The sequence below is a fragment of the Cucurbita moschata genome, unplaced genomic scaffold (genome assembly GCF_002738365.1).
Source record: "Cucurbita moschata cultivar Rifu unplaced genomic scaffold, Cmos_1.0 Cmo_Scf00059, whole genome shotgun sequence".
Classification (NCBI taxonomy): Eukaryota; Viridiplantae; Streptophyta; class Magnoliopsida; order Cucurbitales; family Cucurbitaceae; genus Cucurbita; species Cucurbita moschata.
This window is the reverse complement of record NW_019268575.1, coordinates 1,183,831-1,189,830: the sequence shown is the minus strand read 5'-3', so window position 1 is coordinate 1,189,830 and position 6,000 is coordinate 1,183,831.

The window sequence follows — 6,000 nt, the reverse complement described above, 5'->3', positions numbered from 1 at the left end:
TTTTTTTTTTTTTTTTTTTTTTTTTTTTTTTTTTTTTTTTTTTTTTTTTTAATTATTTATTTATTTATTTTATTTTATTTTTTTTTATTTAATTAATTAATTTATTTATTATTTTCAAGTTTTTACCATCTTACTGTAGCTTTTATCTGTTCATACTATATTGGCAGACGAGAGAATTTGTTTATCTGCGCTTCGGTTGTTGATGGATGTTATATTCCCGTTGAGCTTGTATGATTATATGCGTTGTTAATCATACATAAACTCCTCTTGAATAATTGTGTGAACTTATGATATGATTGATAAGCTATAGTGTTGTGATATGCCTAGGGTGAACTCTTGTAGGGATTGAGTTGAGTTTAGTTAGGGGACCCTCCTGATGTTACGGAGTTGGGTGTCGTGAGCGACGCTTAGAGGGAGAGACCCTTTAACCCTAGACTGTTATGGACTTGGAAGTCTTGATTGAGTGAATCTGGAAGCCAGGGCCCCTAACTCAATAGTTTTAACTACCCTTGAGATACAGAGAACCACATTAGGACCTCAAGGTGTAGAGAGATGACCTCTTAGCCGACAGTAGTTGGTATAGCGTTCGAGTATGCTCCGCTTCCCTTCCCTTCCCTTCCTACTCCAGTGTGGTACTGTTGAGCTAGGCGAGACGCCAGATAGGAGATGTTACCCTCCACTTCCTACTCCAGTGTGGTACTGTTGATCTAGGTGAGATGCCAGTTAGGGAGAGGTTACTTCCTACTCCAGTGTGGTACTGTTGAGCTAGGCGAGACGCCAGATAGGAGATGTTACCCTCCACTTCCTACTCCAGTGTGGTACTGTTGATCTAGGTGAGATGCCAGTTAGAGAGGTTACTCTTCTCTTCCTACTCCGATGTGGTACCGTTGAGCTAGGCGAGACGGCAGTTAGGGAGGTGTTACTCTTCCCTTTCTACCCCGGTGTGGTACTGGTGAGCTTGGTGAGATGCCTGTTAGAGAAGTGTTACTTAATGTTAGATCAACTACTCTGCATGGGAATCCGTCTTATGGTAAGATGTTGATCACGCGGGTGGGTCAAGGTCGCCCATGACGAGTCCGCCTTGTGGAAGGACGTTAACCATGTAGTGACTTGGGTTGTACGAGGGGTACATGTAGTTATGAGGGAGCACCTCATCCTCAAATGCTCAATACCTCCTCAAAGGTTAAGTCCTTCCACCCCGAACTGTGTACTGAGAGTACTGAGACTTTAGAGTCTAGAGCATAGTTGGTGGTTCTCTCCTAAACTTGGATGCGATTAAGAGCCTACAAGTAGGTTGCTTACTGAGTATATTTTTATACTCACCCCATTTCCTTTTTTTTTTTTTCAGGTACCGGTTGAGGTGGGGAGGTGTCCGAGAGCTGCACTATCATAGAGGGGTATCGTTCCGGAGTGTCAGTCCTTTGTCGATCTTTTACCGTCTTTTGTATTTCATTTTATATTTGTAATAATTTGAAACAAAAATTTTCTCTACTTTGTTTTAATTAAATGGTATTTTTATCTTTTACTTTTCTTTTCGTTTTGTTTGTTTTCGATTTCGTCTTTTTAGTCACGATTTGGTTTTTCGAAGCCTCGAAAATTGGGTCGTGACAAATTAAAACAGTAAGTAGATATACGATGGGGCTTTAGGATGAGATTGTTAGATAAATACCTATGGTGTAGTTAAACATTTTCTATTTTGTTGTTAAAGTGATCCCTTTGTTACATTAAGCCGGGAATAGCCATGTTAAACCTTTTATATTTTGTTGTTAAAGTGATGACTTCCTTAAGATATCTAAGCCACACAAATTTAGTGAAGGGAATAGCATGTATAGACGGAGGACATTAAGTCAGTTCTTTTTTTTTCTATTTTTCGGATATGTTGTTAGTTAAATATGCTGATTAATGAAAAATACTTTGGCCTATACTTTCTCTCTCGGTCTTCCGTTATTTTCATTCTTCCAACAAATTTTCTTCTGTCTTTTTTATTTAGTCGATTATTTCCTACCGATTGTCGGAAGTCAACGGTACACTTTATTTCTCTCCCTCTTTATACTTTTGTTAGGTTCACACTTATTTTTGCTAGTTTTAATCGATTCTTAAACTACACAGACAACAAAAGATTGAATTTCATGTCTCTCCAATTTTTTCCTTATCTCGGTGTCTCTCATTTTTTATACTTTGTCTATGTATTTTTTGCTTTAATTTTGTTCACAATTATCTTTAATCAATTTTAGTCAATTCTTGAATTACATTGAGAATAAAAGACGCTCAAAGACAGAATTTCAAATCTCCCATTTTTCCTTTACGTGTTTCTCTATTTTTTCTCTTATTATGTTCACAGTTTCCTTTACGTGTTTCTCTATTTTTTCTCTTATTATGTTCACAGTTATCTTTGACTAATTTTAATCTATTCTTATTTCTTTTTCACTATTTTAATGTTGGATACTGATTTTTATAACCAGTAAAATGATAACAAAAATCTAAATAATTGAAACACGATAAAAGAGAAGAATTCATAAACTTTTCTCTCTCTTCCCTGGATTAAATCGGTCCTTTTTTTCTTTTTCTCTCTCCAAGTAAATCGGAGCAAAATTGTTAATAGTTGGAGTAAGTATTGAGGAGAGATATTTAAGGGAAGAAGTTGCCTCGTATGTTTGGAGGGATGGAATCAATTACAATTTTATTATTATTATAATCTTTTAAAATTGTAGATAAAAATTGGGATTTACCTTCCATTTTTATCTAAAATTTGTGTATAAACTCTATTTTGATATAATTTAAACATACATATACATACGTACCTATGCTTTAAATATTTTGTTGTACTTCACTAAAATTTTTACCTTACTTTTTTGGGTCAGCATTTGTGCTTTAGGAATCCTCCCATATCAGGCCGACAAATTTAGATAAAAATCCTCCCATTTAGATATCCAATGTTGTAGGAGATGTTTAATTAGTTTTGATAGAGAATCTGAGGTTAAAATTCAAGTATGTCACACTGAATGCTTAGAAAATGCATGCTAAATATATGTTGTCTATTAGAACTGTAACATCATGAAATTTTTCTATTTCATTTAAGGTCGTCACTGTATACAAATAATGAATATTGAAGGTGGAAATCATTTAAACTTTCATAAAACATCACCTTCATCTTAAAACACAACCGTTGACTTACGTGGTTTGAACACACCTTTAAAAGATGACACAACAAAAGACTAAACAAAATAAATAAACGTTTAAATTAAAAACATCCTATTCTAGCCTAAATCTAAGAAAATAAATACTACTCCCGAGTACAACAAATACAGTTTCACTCATTCGCTTTATTTTGTCTCATAATTCCATTGCCTTCCCCAATCCTTTCTTTACCTTTCTTGGTTTTGGTAGCTAAGCGCTAAGAAGCTATTGGCTATATGCTTTCATTAATCAAAGAAAGGCCCAACAGATCCACACCTCTCTATTGTAAAGGCATGGTAGCTGTTCTTGGCTGTTGAGTTTAGGCAGCGAGTGCCTGAGGAAAGAGAGATTGCAGTCAAAGGATAGGGAGGATTGAATTCCGGAGCTTGAGTGAACGAAGTAGCTCAGAGCATAGAGGTGAGGGGGAAGGAGTGAGACCTTGTTTACCTCCTTCTGGTCAGGGAATATCGGAAAAGCTCTTTTACCTTGTATGAAGGAGTTAAGGAGAATGACTAGGAGTTAGTAGGGAGAGGAGCAATATTATTTTTTAAAATTTTTTTTTTTAGCTTTTTGATATAGCATTTTAAAATAAATGCTATAATTTGAAAGAAAAAAAAGCCATAGGGGCATTTTATTTTATTTTATTTTATTCTTTATTTTTTTTAAATGGTTATTAAGGAAACCCTACTCTCAAAGATATCAAATCATTCCTTCCTTTCTCTCTTAGTTCTTTTGCGGGCATTTGTCCTTCATCCCCTTCTTTTTCTGTAGATACCATTCCCATATTTCTCTCATTCTCTTCTTCATCCCTTCTTTCTCTCTAGATACTCTGATGTGGTTTGTATCAGTCTCATGATAATGTTCCCATGGTGCTTCAAAATTTTCCATTAAACCTGTTGATTTGCATTAGATCTCAATATGGTGGGTCCATTGGAAGGAGAAATGCATTCAGTGGCTTGTCTACAAGAAACCCTATTTCCCTCCTTAACTGCAAATTAGACAAAATAGAGCAAGTTCGCAGTTGTTTTGTGTTAAAAGGTTGAATGAAGTTTTGTAAGTTATTAGGATGATAGATTCTTAGGATGATAGATTCGATTGTTCCTATCTATTCTCGCATATATTGCTTCTGGCTGCAATTATTACATGAAAATTAGAACAATTTTCAAACTCAGATAGCTTAAGTTGCTGACATTATTGTAATTATTGAAGCTCCCCTTTTCTTCGCCCTGCAATGAATTGAAAAACTTGCTTTTATGTAATTGTTGAACGTAGTTTGGAGTTGTACCCATATACCGTGAGAATTGTCATTGGGGTGTGAATGGGAAAGGATAAGAAGGTGAATTTGGCTAGGCTGCGTCTGTTGGGTCGGCAGAGTAGTTGCTTATATCATAGCCTTGAAATATATAGGAAATTGAAAAGAGTCAGCCAAGTAAATGTGTGGTGCTCATTTATACCGGACAAATTCTTTTGATTAGAACTCTCAACTTATGTATTTTCAGCTTTAGGATTGTCACATGGGTGGTCTTTTGATGTGGAGACATTCAAAGAAAACTGACTAGAATATAATCCGTCTTTACCCTATATATATCCTTTCATCTCTAAGCATTATTTACTATTAACATTTATAGATGTTTCATTTCACATTCAAGTAACCGGTAACAAACATCCTAGTAGTGCAATCTATTGTGTAAGTGTGCCAACATCTACAGGGTGACAAAGTTTTTGGATGGTGCCTTCAAAGACAATCTTCTGTCTCAGCATTATTTACGGTTAACATCTATAGATTCAAGTGATAAGATAGAGAAAGTAGACATAATGTCAACCTTGGTAGAAGTTGTTCTCGAAAGAGGACACATTCAATTGAACATTTTATTTGCTCTTTTGTGATATATATTCAATTGGTTTGTGCTCTTTGATATTATTCCCCTTTCTTTCTCCCACAAGTAAGAGGGTTATCCTTTCATTTTTGAAGTTAGAGGACCTTGAAACTTTCTTAAGCGACTACCAAAAAGCATTATCAATTGTAGAAGTTTACCCTAACAAGCTGAACTGTATCCCTATTTTAGATTATAAAGCTTATATAAGTATGTAAATAGAATATAATATATACATAAAAGTCTGTTTTTCAAATATTCTAACTGAGGATTCAAGAAGTTTTGTTTATAACAGTCGCTTATAAATTCTGGAAGCTTGTTAGTCTATGTTTCTACTCTAGTGTACTGGGAGATTGTTAGTTTATGTTTCTATTCTAGTTTACTCATCAGATTGTTAGTTTATGTTTCTATTCTAGTTTACTCATCAGATTGTTAGTTTATGTTTCTATGTGTCGAGCAACTGGTGGAGAGACGTGTCTGGCGCCTCTACTGACACGCGTTCGACGATTGACCCGAAAACTTGACCCGCGTTCGGTGAAGCAACCCGATGACCCGCGGTCCAACCTGAAACCTACTGCTAGTCCCTGTACGACATGTGTCACGCCCAGAAAATTTGAAGGGTAAGTCTACGTTCGCTGGGGTTTGAAATGTGCCTCTACTTGCGCGTACACCCTGCGCGTGGGGAAGTGTGCAAGCGCGTGGGAGTCCCTTGTAAGCGCGTGCAGGCACGTGAGTGCCCTGTTTTCACTCGTTGTTCATCCCGATTCCAGTGTTAATCCTATTTTACTGTGAACTAGGTCTTTGTATAGATAATTCGTAATTTTCGGACTCCATTACGACAGTAATCAAGCTCGAGTAGGCATGCAACATAATTGTAAGTAACCATACGGATTTAGGAAGTAATACTTGTAGGGTGCGCTTGGTTTTGCATGCATGCTAGAGCAAATTA